This window comes from Dermacentor andersoni, unplaced genomic scaffold (genome assembly GCF_023375885.2).
Source record: "Dermacentor andersoni unplaced genomic scaffold, qqDerAnde1_hic_scaffold ctg00000039.1, whole genome shotgun sequence".
In the NCBI taxonomy this organism is placed as follows: domain Eukaryota; kingdom Metazoa; phylum Arthropoda; class Arachnida; order Ixodida; family Ixodidae; genus Dermacentor; species Dermacentor andersoni.
This window is the reverse complement of record NW_027314752.1, coordinates 2869218-2882120: the sequence shown is the minus strand read 5'-3', so window position 1 is coordinate 2882120 and position 12903 is coordinate 2869218. Positions and strand designations below refer to the sequence as shown.

Genomic DNA, 12903 nt, shown 5'->3' with positions numbered 1-12903 from the left:
TCCCCCCCGACGTGGTGTGTGTGACATCAGCAGCAGTCCACAGCAGCAGCTGGAGTGGGAAAGTCAAAGGAAGAGACAAAGAAAGCTTCACTTTAAAACAAAATGCGTAAAGGTTTCTATGCTTACCCAATGAGGAAACCCGTCCGTCACGTAAGATGATTGCTTTCAAGATAAGGCCCGCATGAGCGAGCGAATTGTAAGATCGGGCCTGCGCAGCCATGCCATAAGCAGCGGCCGCTGATGTACAGTTGATAATGGTTTGCATCGAGAGGAGGCAGCATCATTGACCACATCTACGTATGACGTCTACCTAACGTGACACTGTTCAATTACGTCACGTAGAACAGCACGCATTGGCCAATGCTCATCTTCCATGAAGCAGCAACATCATCCAAATGCACCATGATATAAAAGGAGTGAACAGTGCTACTACTGGCCTCTGCTTCATACTCATGCTGGTCTCAGTTTAAAATTTTGGTGTTGCAAATGCGCTTCTCCATTTCATGATTTTTTTCGTGGCGTTTCTCGCAATTATATGAAACGCAGCAGCATATGACGACAAAACAGTAGGTGATCAGTCGCAAATGCTTATGCATCATTTAGATAACTCCCACAGGATACTCTGCATGTAATTTTATCTTTTTCCACTTTCAGTATGCTTCAGCGCTATGGTATGCTTGACTGCGTAACCTTGCTATGTCCAGTGTTTGTGACCCCTTCCCACTGTTGGTATACTTCATCACAATGCTAAGTGCATGGTTGAATGCGTAACACCACTGTATTGGGATGAAGCTAACTTATGGGTCTGACATTACAGTTTTAATTTAGCATACGCAACTATAGCGTATGCTATACGCTAAAGTATATATAGCGTATGCTAAGCAGCACATTTCTTTAGGTTGAGTTGGCCTGTGAGATGTTCAGATCTTAGAGGCCATGTGCCGTCATTGCGGCTATCTCCCGACTGTAGCTATAGGTGGTGCTAACATGTCGGATGTTTCTTTCGTTAGATTTCAACTCACTCGAAACGAGAAGCGATCTCGAAAACACCACAAGGTTATCACAGTTATCATTTACAAGGTTATCATTTACACAGTCAGTTGCAAAGAACGAAGTCCATTTTACAAAAGCAACGCCAAATTCAATTCGAAGCTGGCAGCCGAGGCCGCCGCCATGTTTCACGCAAATTCCGCAAGCCACGCAAAGACACTAATGCTAAATCTGAGAAATAGTGCGCGTACGCTATACGCAATGGGTCGTTTAGCGTTCTACGCATGCGCAGTGATGACCCACTATTTTATAGCGTACGCTAAACTAAACCTGTCTATTATGCAGCACATTTTAGATGCTTGCTGGTTTTAAAGTCCGAAAGCTGAGATACAACAGCGTCGCACACTATCATGTGAGGAAAACGAACCGCTGCATGCAGCAAGTAGCGTCAGCATAAGCACTAGATTACAGTTGAACAGCTCTACAATGAAGACCACAATTAATTTGCCTGTAAAACAAAGAAACTTATGCGTCCCTGGCGGCTGATTTACGTTTATAAAACGAATTCCGCACCAGTGCCGCCACTGCCCCGCGAAGATGTCACCAGGGTAAGCTGTGCGCTAGCGCTAACAGCAGTGTATTTGAAGAGCGTGCTGATATTACTAGTTCTGTTGCCCTGCTCCAGGATTCACTCACCTCGTATGCTACTTGTTGTGATGGATCAACGGCTGACGAATGCATGGATAGGCCGCGAATGTCAACGAAGGCGACCAAAAATTTTGCAGCAAGGGAGGCTTAGGGGCACTAGACAATCAGGGGCTTTGCTTTGCATGGTTCCTGCATTTGGTTGGAGAGCAAGCTGGGAACCTCAATGGAGCATAGGGTGGCTACAGTAGAACGTGCTGTCAGGGATATTTTGCAGAGAAAATTTAGCGGTCTATTTCATTAAGTGTCTCTTGAATTCTTGTTAAAGATTTTCTTTTGTTGAAAGTGCTTAGCTATTGTGAGCAGTGAGCTGCGCAACCTTTAAAACAAAGTGACCGGCATAGCGAAGGATTTTGAAGGTGCGAGCACTTTGTTAAAAAGGCGTTTGACTACATAGATACATTCAGAGCAGTGCTTTCTACCCTTTAGCCCATGCAGAATTTGTAGGTCCTATTTGCGCCACCAGGATCTGCCGATGTACTGCAGTGAAGCCTTTAATATGTGTCCCAATGTCCAATGCTACGGAGTTCAATATATCCATTTAATGTCTGAGCAAGTTTGATGTATGAAGTTTCATATACATGTAATTCTCTTGGTGATTCACCACCTGTTATTTAAGCAGTAATTCTATTTATAATTGTTTCATATAACAAGGTTTAATTGTAATGAATTATTGCTATACGACATTCTTTCCATTACTATAACTAATACTCTCAAGCTTGGAATCTCCCAGCTTCCTCATACAGTTGGCCAATGTGACAGTGCACCTGACACAACAAGCCATGTCGTACACTTACTCTGTGCATATTCACAGCCCATGCAAGCTTGTGCTGAAAGCTTGTTGCTGCTTGCAGAGGTAAACGTTTCACTTGACTGTTGTAATGATCTCGCTGACTATGTGATGGAATAAACAGTTACTCCACAATAAAACATAGTATGAGGCCATTTTGTAAACATGAGCTTGAAGTAAAACTGTGCCATGCATCGTCGAAAAAGGAAAACAACATTACAGGGATGAGCATACTTATCGTGGGCTTGTCTCTATAGCTTTTATGTCTTGCTTTGTCCACATTATGCTGCACAGTTTTAGTTGAAGCGGTTATTGGCTGGCAGACGTCTTCCCATCATGTTACTACGAGTTTTGATGAAAGCAGTCTTGGCCAGCCTCTCTACCCCTGGTTCTCTGGCTTAGGTGCTGGTGCCTCCAGTAGTTCACATTTGAATGGGTCCAAATTAATTTTCCCTCTCAGTGAAATCATACCAACTTTCCCAGGTTACCGGGCTTCTACAATTCCTCCTAAGTTGAACTTGTTCAACAGCTTTACCGAGTACTTTAAGTAGGCAGTGTATTCTATGTCGTAGGGCAAACAGAAAATTAGCATAAGCACTCTTGCTTTCAGGCTGCCATAGACTTCGAGTTAAAAGTGCAGTCGAGATCAACATGTCCAACCTTGATCCCTCCAGCCAATGTGCCAGCCTTCCCTATGAGCCACTACTTGCGAAGGTGAACATACCTTCTTTGTTCCATGCAAAACATTTTGTTAACTGTTTCCAGGAAAAAGTAGTTCAAGCATAAATGGCCAACGCATGCTCTTCATACCAGGTTGCCATGGATAATGGAGACGATAGGAAAGTACAGGCCAGCGTCGCTGTCCCAGATCCATCCGGCAGCTTTTCTGTCACAGGTCCATGTGTCCTAACTGCTGGTCTTCAATGGGAGTTGACACTGTCTCCTTCTATAGGGGGCATTTTCTGACATGCTCTTCTGTGGGAGAATGCCCCATTCATAAAAAGAAACAACAAAGATTGGACACAAAATGGTGCAGCTCATTAAAAAAAAATTACTTGCTGGGTTCGCCACTGGGCCGTATGCGTTGGCGCTCGTGACTCGACAAAAAGCAGCCACAGCGGCACGTGCAAGCTCAGGCTTCACATAGTTTCGCGCCCATCGCAAGAGGGGCACTTCACGGCTACATTCGGATATCACCGGCGCACAAGGAGGAAGTGCAGAAACATGCACGCTTGCAGTCTCAGAGGGACGCGCATGCGTGCAAACTCGATACCATGGGTGCACAGCTAGAAGGGAAGAAAGGTAGTTTTGCCACACGCTTGCGCACCCTGTAACATTTTGTGGGCGAGTGTACATGCTAGACATGTTGTTTTTTCTTATTTTTGAAATGTGATCCTTTGGGATGTATAATACATATAATATGCATCTTAGCTTTGTTGTGCATTAAGAAGAATTTATTTTATAAATACTATATAATTATCTGAAAAGATGAATGTTTCTTTAGATTTCACACATTTCTTTTGCTACATTGTAAATGTATATCCTAATAGATTAGTGTTTCGTATGTTATACGTTTGCCGATAGGAGACTTACTGCTGCCATGCGAGGGCCTTCAGGCACATTAAAGCTGTATGTTGCAGCTTTTCGCCTGGAGGACACCCAACAAAGTAAGTTTGTTGGAAATAAAACCATTTCTGGTATGGTAAGTCGAAAATTCTATTTCAAGTCGCTGCCTCTAGACCCTTCGTGCCAACCGCCATTTTGGCAAGGCTGTGTGATGTCTGGGAATAAGGCTGCTTCGATGGATTTCAAGACCAGATAGCAGCCTTCCTTCACACACTCTGGCACCAAAAAGGGCAGCACAGGTGTCAGTGTTACTTGTGCTACAATTCCTTCACTTGTGCTATAAATAGCAGCAGCAAACTGCCAAGATGCAAAAGCAAAACAATGAATGAGGGCCATAACGTATTTCCCAGCTCCTGAAATCAGTTCCAGTTTTTGCAGTAGACAAAAGCATGGCCTTCAAGATCAGCTTCGATTACCAGTGGGAACAGTTTCCGAGGGTGCCAATTCATTTCATCAAGACTCAGTGTTGCCACACTGCTTTTGATTGAAGTGTGAGAAAAAAATATTGAAGTGAACGTTTTCTAACACATTGAATGCAGTCAAATTTTCTTTCTGTTATGCTTTCCTTTTATTTCAAAGCAAAAAAAAACAAAAATCTAAGAAAGCAAGAAGCAAAACAGAAAGAAAAATATCTCAGTATAGGGCATCATTGCACAGTGTTGTGAAACCAGATGTGCATGCCTGTGAGGGTGATGATTGGCCAAGTGTGTGCACTATACATTCAGTGATGCTACAGGCATGCACTCTGCTGTTTGCGTTTCATTTGACGCTGATAGTACATCCACACAATGTAGCCACAGGGACAAGTGAGCACTCAAGTGAAGCTTTTTGAGATCATGTTTAGTTGGATCATGCAAATAAAATGCATTAATTAATCATATGCCATGGAAGATACAAGCACAAGTACACAAATTACTGTGCATGACAGGAGTGGCTGCGAAGATGTATAAGGCTCACACAAAGGCCGGACAGCAGACAAAGGACGATGATATTTAACTAATTTCACCAGGAAAAATGACTTCGAAGTTTGTGCATTAAGTACGAAGAAAATCCAAGGATACCTAAGCACTTCTTATGAGTTGTGAATACTTTAATATCCAACTGAACGCCACTGAGCAGTCTGAGTTATGAACTCCTCGCGGGCAAGCGGACACGTTAAGACGCTTGGTACATATTGATTTAGCCTCACCGAGGCGCAGTTAGAACACACACAAGAGCTTGAGTAGACAAGGAACAGGTGGTAACACAGGCTTGCGAGAGGGAAGGTGATGTTTTGTCGTAGCAATGCACTCTCCCCTCGCGAAGTAGCGCAGCAGCAGATGTTCCCCTTCACTCGCTTTCCTCTGCTGAGACACGAGCCAGCAAGTGCAAGCTAGTGTCATGAGCGCGCCTCGAGTGCTCACATGGCGTCACAGTCAACGGGAAATTAGGCACCGTTTTGCTGCTACAGGTGCTGCCGGCTTTTTCACTGAAGGAACCATTTAACATTCTTGCATAAAAAAATATCCTGTCACTGACCACATAACAAACGGGAATAAAGAAATTCCGTTAAAAGTATTGCATCAAACCAGCTCAGAGCACGAAAGATTGACCAAAGCTGTCAGGCTTGGCTGCTGAAAATTAATGTCTTGTAGCAAGGTTTAACGAGCGAAAATGATATGCAAGAATACTCAGAATGATGCGAATGCTCAGATGCTAAGCTCTGCTCTTGTGCAGGAGCTTGGCAATGCAGCTGGCATAAATGCCAGTCTTCTGACTACTACTCTGGTTTCATGAAAAGTAGGTTATTCTGGCAACAGTATCACTGCAACATCACTGCAGTGCATTTTTACTTCACAGTGAGTAAGTACACTTTTACTTCACTGTGTCAGATAAACAAGTCGACAGACGTTTGAAGTGGTTCAACCACGATTCACAGCTGGAGAACAGGATAGCAACCATAGAATTTGGCGAGATGATTAGACAACAGGCAAAGGAGAGTGGACAAAAGTTGGAGGTGAAAGCTGTTCTGTTTGACTGTGACGAGGTGTAATGGAGTCGTCAAGCAACAGGCAATGGCGATGGTGCTTCCTAGCGTGCTGATATTGTTCTGGCTGCAAGGCACATAATGGTGATTACTGCATTTTATAGTGTCCCATTTTTCTTTAGATGACAAAGTATTTAAATTTGTGTATTGATTACATTTGCAGTGACATCCAAAATCTAGATTTGTACTTGGCAAAGACAATACTTAAAAATTAAGTTCAGTGGTTTTACATGCCAAAATCACTAAATGATGATGAGGGATGCAATAATGAGAAACTCTGGATTAATTCTGACTACCTGGGTTTAACATGCACCCAATGCAAGGCGCACAGCATTTTTTGCACTTTGCCCCGATCGAAATGTGGCCGCAAGGGCTTGGATTTGATCGCACGGCCTTGGGCTTAGCAGCCAACACCAAAGCCACAGCACCAGTAACATTAAAACAAAGCAGTGATTTGATAAAGCGTGTAAGAGCACAACGGTTTTTAAGCATTGCTTCATGCTAAGGTCTAAGTTCGGTACTGTCACACAACAACCACAATAATGAGATGAACAACGGGGGTAAAATGCTAAATTAAGCTGCAAAATTATGAAGCAAAAGCCTTTGAAGCTGTGAAGTTCTTTAGGAACTTGCAAGGTGTGGACATTTGGACATGCAAAGGATGTAGCCTTTGGAAACAACTTTCCAAGTTAATTAGTTGTTTTTTACTAAAGCAATACTTCATCACAAAGCAAATAGCTATAATTTCAGTATGCTCCAAGACTGAATGCCCTATGATGAAAATTTCTATTGCATTTCTAGCAAGTTATATGGAGCAACCAAAGGTAAGAGACATTTGATGCTAGTGTTCAATAAATTTCAGTTATTAGACAGCACTCGTCCAGTGCCCTTCCGTGTGTCTTCCATTGTTTCCGCACTGATTAGTAAGTATGATGCTAGTGACTGTAATAGAATACGCGAAGGCCAAGAAAATAGCAATGGCAATTAAGAGCTATTGCTTGAACAAAAAAAAAAAAAAAGCATAGGTGTAGTGCCAAAGCAGAAAGGAGAACATGAACGAAAAGTATGTGCAAAGTCATACATGATAAGAGAAAGCAGCAGGCAAGATGTGGTGAGCAGGGGGGTGGGGAGGAGTATTTTGTAAGAGCCCACCTAGTGGACTGTCCATTTCGGCCGCTACTGATTGGCTAGGGCTGCTCGTCTCCTCCTCTCACAGCTGAATCCAATCGGCAGTGGCCGAAATGGACAGCCCACTAGGTGTACTCTTACAGAATACCCCCCCCCCTGCCCCCCCCCCCCCCCAGGAGAAAACGATGAGATGGATTCTTGCCTAGTGAAGTGCAGCAACTGTTCTTTTTTTTTTTCCAGAGTGAACGTGAGTGAGACTGGAGATGTAATGGTGATATGAGGCTTTGATGTGGAGATAAGCTGTGGTCTGGGATGAAGCACAATTTTGGTTTCCAGCTGTGGATGTATTTCCAGGAGACCCTGCAGATAGTTTTTTTAGCAATTAATAATTCACGTATCTGGCGAAGGAAATCATTACAGTGAACATGCGGCATAAGCAATAGACAGCCAGGCACATATAGCAAAAGACAGTGCCACTGTAGAGGAATGGCGACAGGGAAGAGCAACAAAATGTGATCAAGCATGTGCAGGGAGAAGGGTACAGAAAAACTACAAGGGATCACACAAAGGAGATCAGTTTGACAGTGACGACAAGAGCAGCACTTATGAGCACAAATTTCAGAAGAAAGTAGCAAATTAATTGAGTCATCAGTTGCCAAAGAGCAAGCACTTTCTGTCACGAATGCTACTGATGCCAAGCATCAGTCCTGGCGCTGTTAAGGAAGTGAAGGCGCAGTTGTGGCAAGGGATAGCAGCAGGTGTCTCATAAAAATGGCAGTACCGGGCAGTACTGGGCTATAGTGAGCCAAGAGTACCAGCCTGTGCTTCTTGAAATCTGTCACCTATGTCGAGTTGAAATGTACTGCTAAAGTGGGTGTACGTCGGAAAGACTTTCTCGCCCGTGCGGCGCTCGTGCCGAGTTGGTGATGGCGGATTATTGATTTAATGAGCCATCTTTCGTCTCATTAAAGATGTTTTGCGTCTCTTCCCGGGCGAGGAATAGGGGCCATGTAGTGTAGACCAGGCATGCTCTCCTGGAGCAGTACCTTCGCTCGTGCACCGCTTTTTGTACGCTGCTCTCCGACTTTTAAATGGAATATTTGAATGGTCCCCTTCGATATAAATAAAGGTTCTTCAGCAAAACCATGTGCAATAAATCGGTAAGCGGGAGCCGCAGAGCTAGCGAAACGGAAGCAAAGCAGGCAAGTCGGACGTACATTTAAATTAAATTATGGGGTTTTACGTGCCAAAACCACTTTCTGATTATGAGGCACGCCGTAGTGGAGGACTCAGGAAATTTCGACCACCTGGGGTTCTTTAACATGCACGTAAACCTAAGCACACGGGTGTTTTCGCATTTCGCCCCCATCGAAATGCGGCCGCCGTGGCCGGGATCGGATGTACATTTAGACAGAGCGTTATTATAAGCTCAGGTGCTCTCGTGAGGGCTCCGTTTGCCGGTGATGTATGCCGTCCTGTCGCAGTACTGGTAAAAATCCATTATATCGTCGGGACGAAAAAAGCACCCCGCCACTTCTATAACACCAGTCGGAACACTGCGGCCGCCATCACGTTTCAGAGTGGTCTACGGCCATAAATTGCATAACGACTTTCGCTTTTCCCAGCTACAGGGTGCTAAATGTGTTTCGACATGCAGACATGCATGTTCACGCGTATCTCTTGAAGGGTGCAGTATGCACCGATAACCAACACATGATGGACACGGCGTAATGCTTTGGCATTACGCCGTGGCATTAAGTTATCCGATTGGCCCTCGATATCACAGGTTCACTGATCCCGTCGCACGTTCCGTATGTTACCAAAAAGCGCAACAAACCTACCGGCAACATCCAAGGAGACGCAGGAGGAACACTTATGCACGACGCACGGCACGCACGGCTTCGTCAAGAAAGGAGACATTGATTTGAAGGATCGCCAGCCGACACACGGCAAAATGCGCGCCTAGGGACAAACGCATACGAAACAAGCAAATCGGCTTCTCCTCCGTAGTACCTAGGCAAAGGGAGAACTTTCAGGCGCAAACGCCCCCAGATTTTCTCTCTCGCACCCGCTGAAACGACTGGCCAATCCCGTGAACTGGCGTTTCCTCTAATGACCGTCTCGTGCATATGGCTAGGGGCGGCTTAAAATTCCGCCGAGCAGTGCGCTGCGATCGGCAGCGATGTGCAGTTTTAAAACCTTGTAATAAATTACACGCTTTACGCGGAGCACTTAGATGTGTCAATTAATGATCAGAATGACCTACTCTAACGACTCAGTATGTTTGTAGAAAATCGTCAAAATCGTTTCAGGGTCCCTTTAATATTAGATTATTAGAACATGCCAATTCCCTAGATGATTCTAGAGGACAGCATCTTCCTAAGCATTGCAAGACCTGCAGGCATGACGGCAAAGTTTGTACCCCACTTTTCGGCAGGACTAAGATTGTCGGACGCGCCAGGGATAAGAAAGAGCGTGAAGCAATCGAAGCTTTAGAAATCGCGAGATTAGGGCCAGATAAATGTGTTAGTGAGGCTTCCACACATTTGTACCGCAAGGAGTTGGCGTTTCTAGGCTTGACTACATGATAGCGGCATTGGTCTTTGTGGTTGATGCGTATGCGCTCTGTCGTTGGTAGAAAAGAGGCGTTGGAGAATTAAACCAGTTAGTCTGCGCCTGTGTTGTGTAGTTCTTTCTCTGTCTTGTTCTTTTTTGCGCAGTTTTTCTTTGCTCTCATAATGTCTTACCAACTAGCCCCTCACCGTACGCTACTAGACTGATGCCTCTCTGAGCCGTTATTGCTGCTGGTGAGACAAAGGCCGAAATTCCGTGTGCTGTGGTCGCCTGTGCCTGCAAGTGAGCATCGGGCGGCGACAGTCGCGTGCCGCTTGCAAGCGACTCCATTCTGGGACCGAATTCACAAAGCTTTTTTGTCCGTAAGATCCGTTTGTCGTTGGCTGGTCGCCTTTTGTAATATGTTCGACCAGGCACGTACCCAGAGGGGGAGGGGTGCCCGGTCCCCCTACCGAAATTAAGCGGCACACCCTCCGCCCACGCCACCCCTACTCAGCCACATTATTAAAGGGCCCCTGAAACGGTTCGGACAAATTTTGTAGACGCGTAGGGTACAGCTTAAGTAGAACATTCGCACCACAATTTAAGTTAGGCGTTACGTTTTAATGTAGCTACAAGCGATTAGAAGTTACCCTCCTCCCTAGCCATGCTTTTCCTCCTCAACTCGTTCGCCGAGCGAGCGGGGCTAAGCTCCGCCTTCACTGGTGCTGCGTCACGATGCGACGTCACATCGTCCACTTCCGGTTGTTTTGGAGCCCGCCCCCGCCCGCGCGAGACCTCTCCGCTAGCCGCTTGGCCGTCGACCCCAAGCGCGAGCTATCGAAGCAGCGTGCGTTGCGAGCATTCTGTCGTAGCGCCGAACGTGTCTGGTATTCCGGTAACCACAGGCAAGCTGGTCATTTCGGCAAATGACTGGAGGCATAAACTCAAGCTGATGAAGGAACTTTAGCGTAGACGTACGTGAGCGGCCTGATCGGTCGGCACGGTCCAGCCACCTGTTAGCGCAGAGCTTAAGCCAAACAAAGCGCTAATGTTGCTCTAACCAAGTGTAAAACATTTTAAACATTTATAAAAACGTGTTGATGATTACACTCCTGCGAAAAATACACACCAGCAGCAAAGAAGAATACACTTCGTTGCTGCTACTGTGTATGGTTGAGCTCTGTGCCACCAGGTGGCTGCACCGTGCAGACCATGCCCTTCTGCTCATCTCATGGCTCATCCCGTTACGGCACAGTCAAGCGGCCAGACCCTGTCCCCTTGCGCTTGCGTTTGCCCTAATACCGGGCTCGCGAAACGCTATTGCGTTAGCAATCTTCCGGTGTAAAGTGACGGCCACAAACGCGCAAATCCTGGCGCCGATCGCATAGCGGCAGTCCGATGCGCAGCAGCCAGTTCGCTCGTACGCTGCCTTGCAGAGGGACACGATGTCACAGCTTGACATATTGCCAGTCGCTACGTTTGCAGTCCACAAGACAACAAAGACGAATCATAGTGCTCGCGAAAAGACTGAGACCGACTCTGACCGCGGAGCTTTCGTCAAAATTGAGTACGTTGTACAGAAGCTGACGACCATTGCTGTGTGCCGGAAGTGCTCAAGTGTACTGAAAAACTGTTCTTGTGCATTCTCTTTAAGTTATTTTCTTTTTACAAAAACAAAGTAACTAACATTCCAACTATTACGAGCATCATTTGTTTACCATAAAGTTGGAAAAAGTATCGATCACGCGCCCTGGTCAGCCAATCAGATAGCTCGCCCACGTGACGTCACATGGGTAATTTGCATCATATGGGTAGGGGCGGCTTAAAATTCCGCCGAGCACTGTGCTACGATCGGCAGCGATGTGCATTTTTAAAATCTTATAATAAATTACACGCTTTACGCAGAGCACTTAGATGCATCAATTAATGATCAGAAGGACCTACTCTAACGACTCAGTACGTTTGTAGAAAATCGCCAAAATCGTTTCAGGGTCCCTTTAACATCGCATGAGAGATGTGCGAGTGAAGAGCGGCTCGAGTGTATTGTTTTCGAGTGTAGTGGCCGCAGTACGTGGTCTGCACACTGACTATGGTTGGCTACGGCCGCTTTACGTAAAATAAATGCAAAAGGAAGTGTGAATTGTTTTATTTTAATGAATAAATTGTGCTATAACGCGATTACGAAGCCCAATTTAGGTGATTTATTAAACGACACGCTTTGTTTCTACGTGTGTGTGTCAGCCATCGAGCACTGCCAGAGGGGCGTCGTGTAAGCACGGTACCCTATTTTAAGAATGGGTAGAGCTGAGCAAAGACGAAAGCTGCTCTAAAACACTGCCACCGACACGTGTCACTTCCACTAGGCAACACAACACACAACACAACCAATGAGCAACAAATATTGCTGCGGAAGAACACATGTAAGACGCCACCAAAAAGAATACTTTAAGCGACCACCTCTCTTGCCTCGACTACACTCCCACCAGCAACCGAACGGCAAAAGATGTGTTTGTTTATTCAATACGTGTCCGAAGCCCCCAACGACACCATGATGTTAAAGTGACATAGTCAGGAACTGCAAGATGGCGCTAGTTATTTTCTGGTTTTGCCAAAACAGCCAACCTGCGCATGTTGTTGCCAGAGGCGTGGCCAACGCAATAGTATTGCGGAATGTGAACGTTTCAGAATATGACCCCTGCTGTCACGTATGTGTGCTTTTAAAGGCAAACCTGCATGAGTGCATGAATGAGCTCATTATACCCATGTCTGTTGCTTTCTTTGTTCATGTAACGGCATGTTTGCACACACAAAAGAAGAAAAACTTGGAGGACACTTAAGCTTTGCCTTTGAGTGGGACGCAATAGCATTAAGAAATCCCCTGACTGTTCACACTTTCCACTAACTGCAGCTTATGTAACCGTAATGTTTTCCTGGAAATGCTGGTAGCGAACGCTATGCATGAAGGTGAGCTTTCTGTATATTTTTTTTATTCCCCCCCACCCCCCGCCGCGGATGTGCGAGGCCAAGCATCATCTGGATGGTGTTGCAAGGAACTGAGCGCATCGCCCCGCTCCTACTAAGA

The 12903-nt window shown here is 45.6% G+C and overlaps 1 long non-coding RNA gene across 3 annotated transcripts in view; it reads right to left on the bottom strand.

Annotated features, from left to right (window-relative positions):
• Positions 1-9270, bottom strand: part of LOC129383789 (uncharacterized) — a 38618-nt gene extending 29348 nt beyond the window's left edge. Inside the window, exons 1-2 of one of the 3 annotated variants that reach the window (XR_008611670.2) lie at positions 9107-9270; positions 3296-3460 (exon numbers count right to left, since the gene is read on the bottom strand). This is a non-coding gene — a long non-coding RNA (uncharacterized lncRNA). Of the gene's footprint in view, positions 1-3295; positions 3756-9106 lie in introns of those variants that run through there. The other 2 variants (XR_011891310.1, XR_011891309.1) reach the window with 2 other exon arrangements.
• Positions 9271-12903: the final 3633 nt, after the last annotated feature.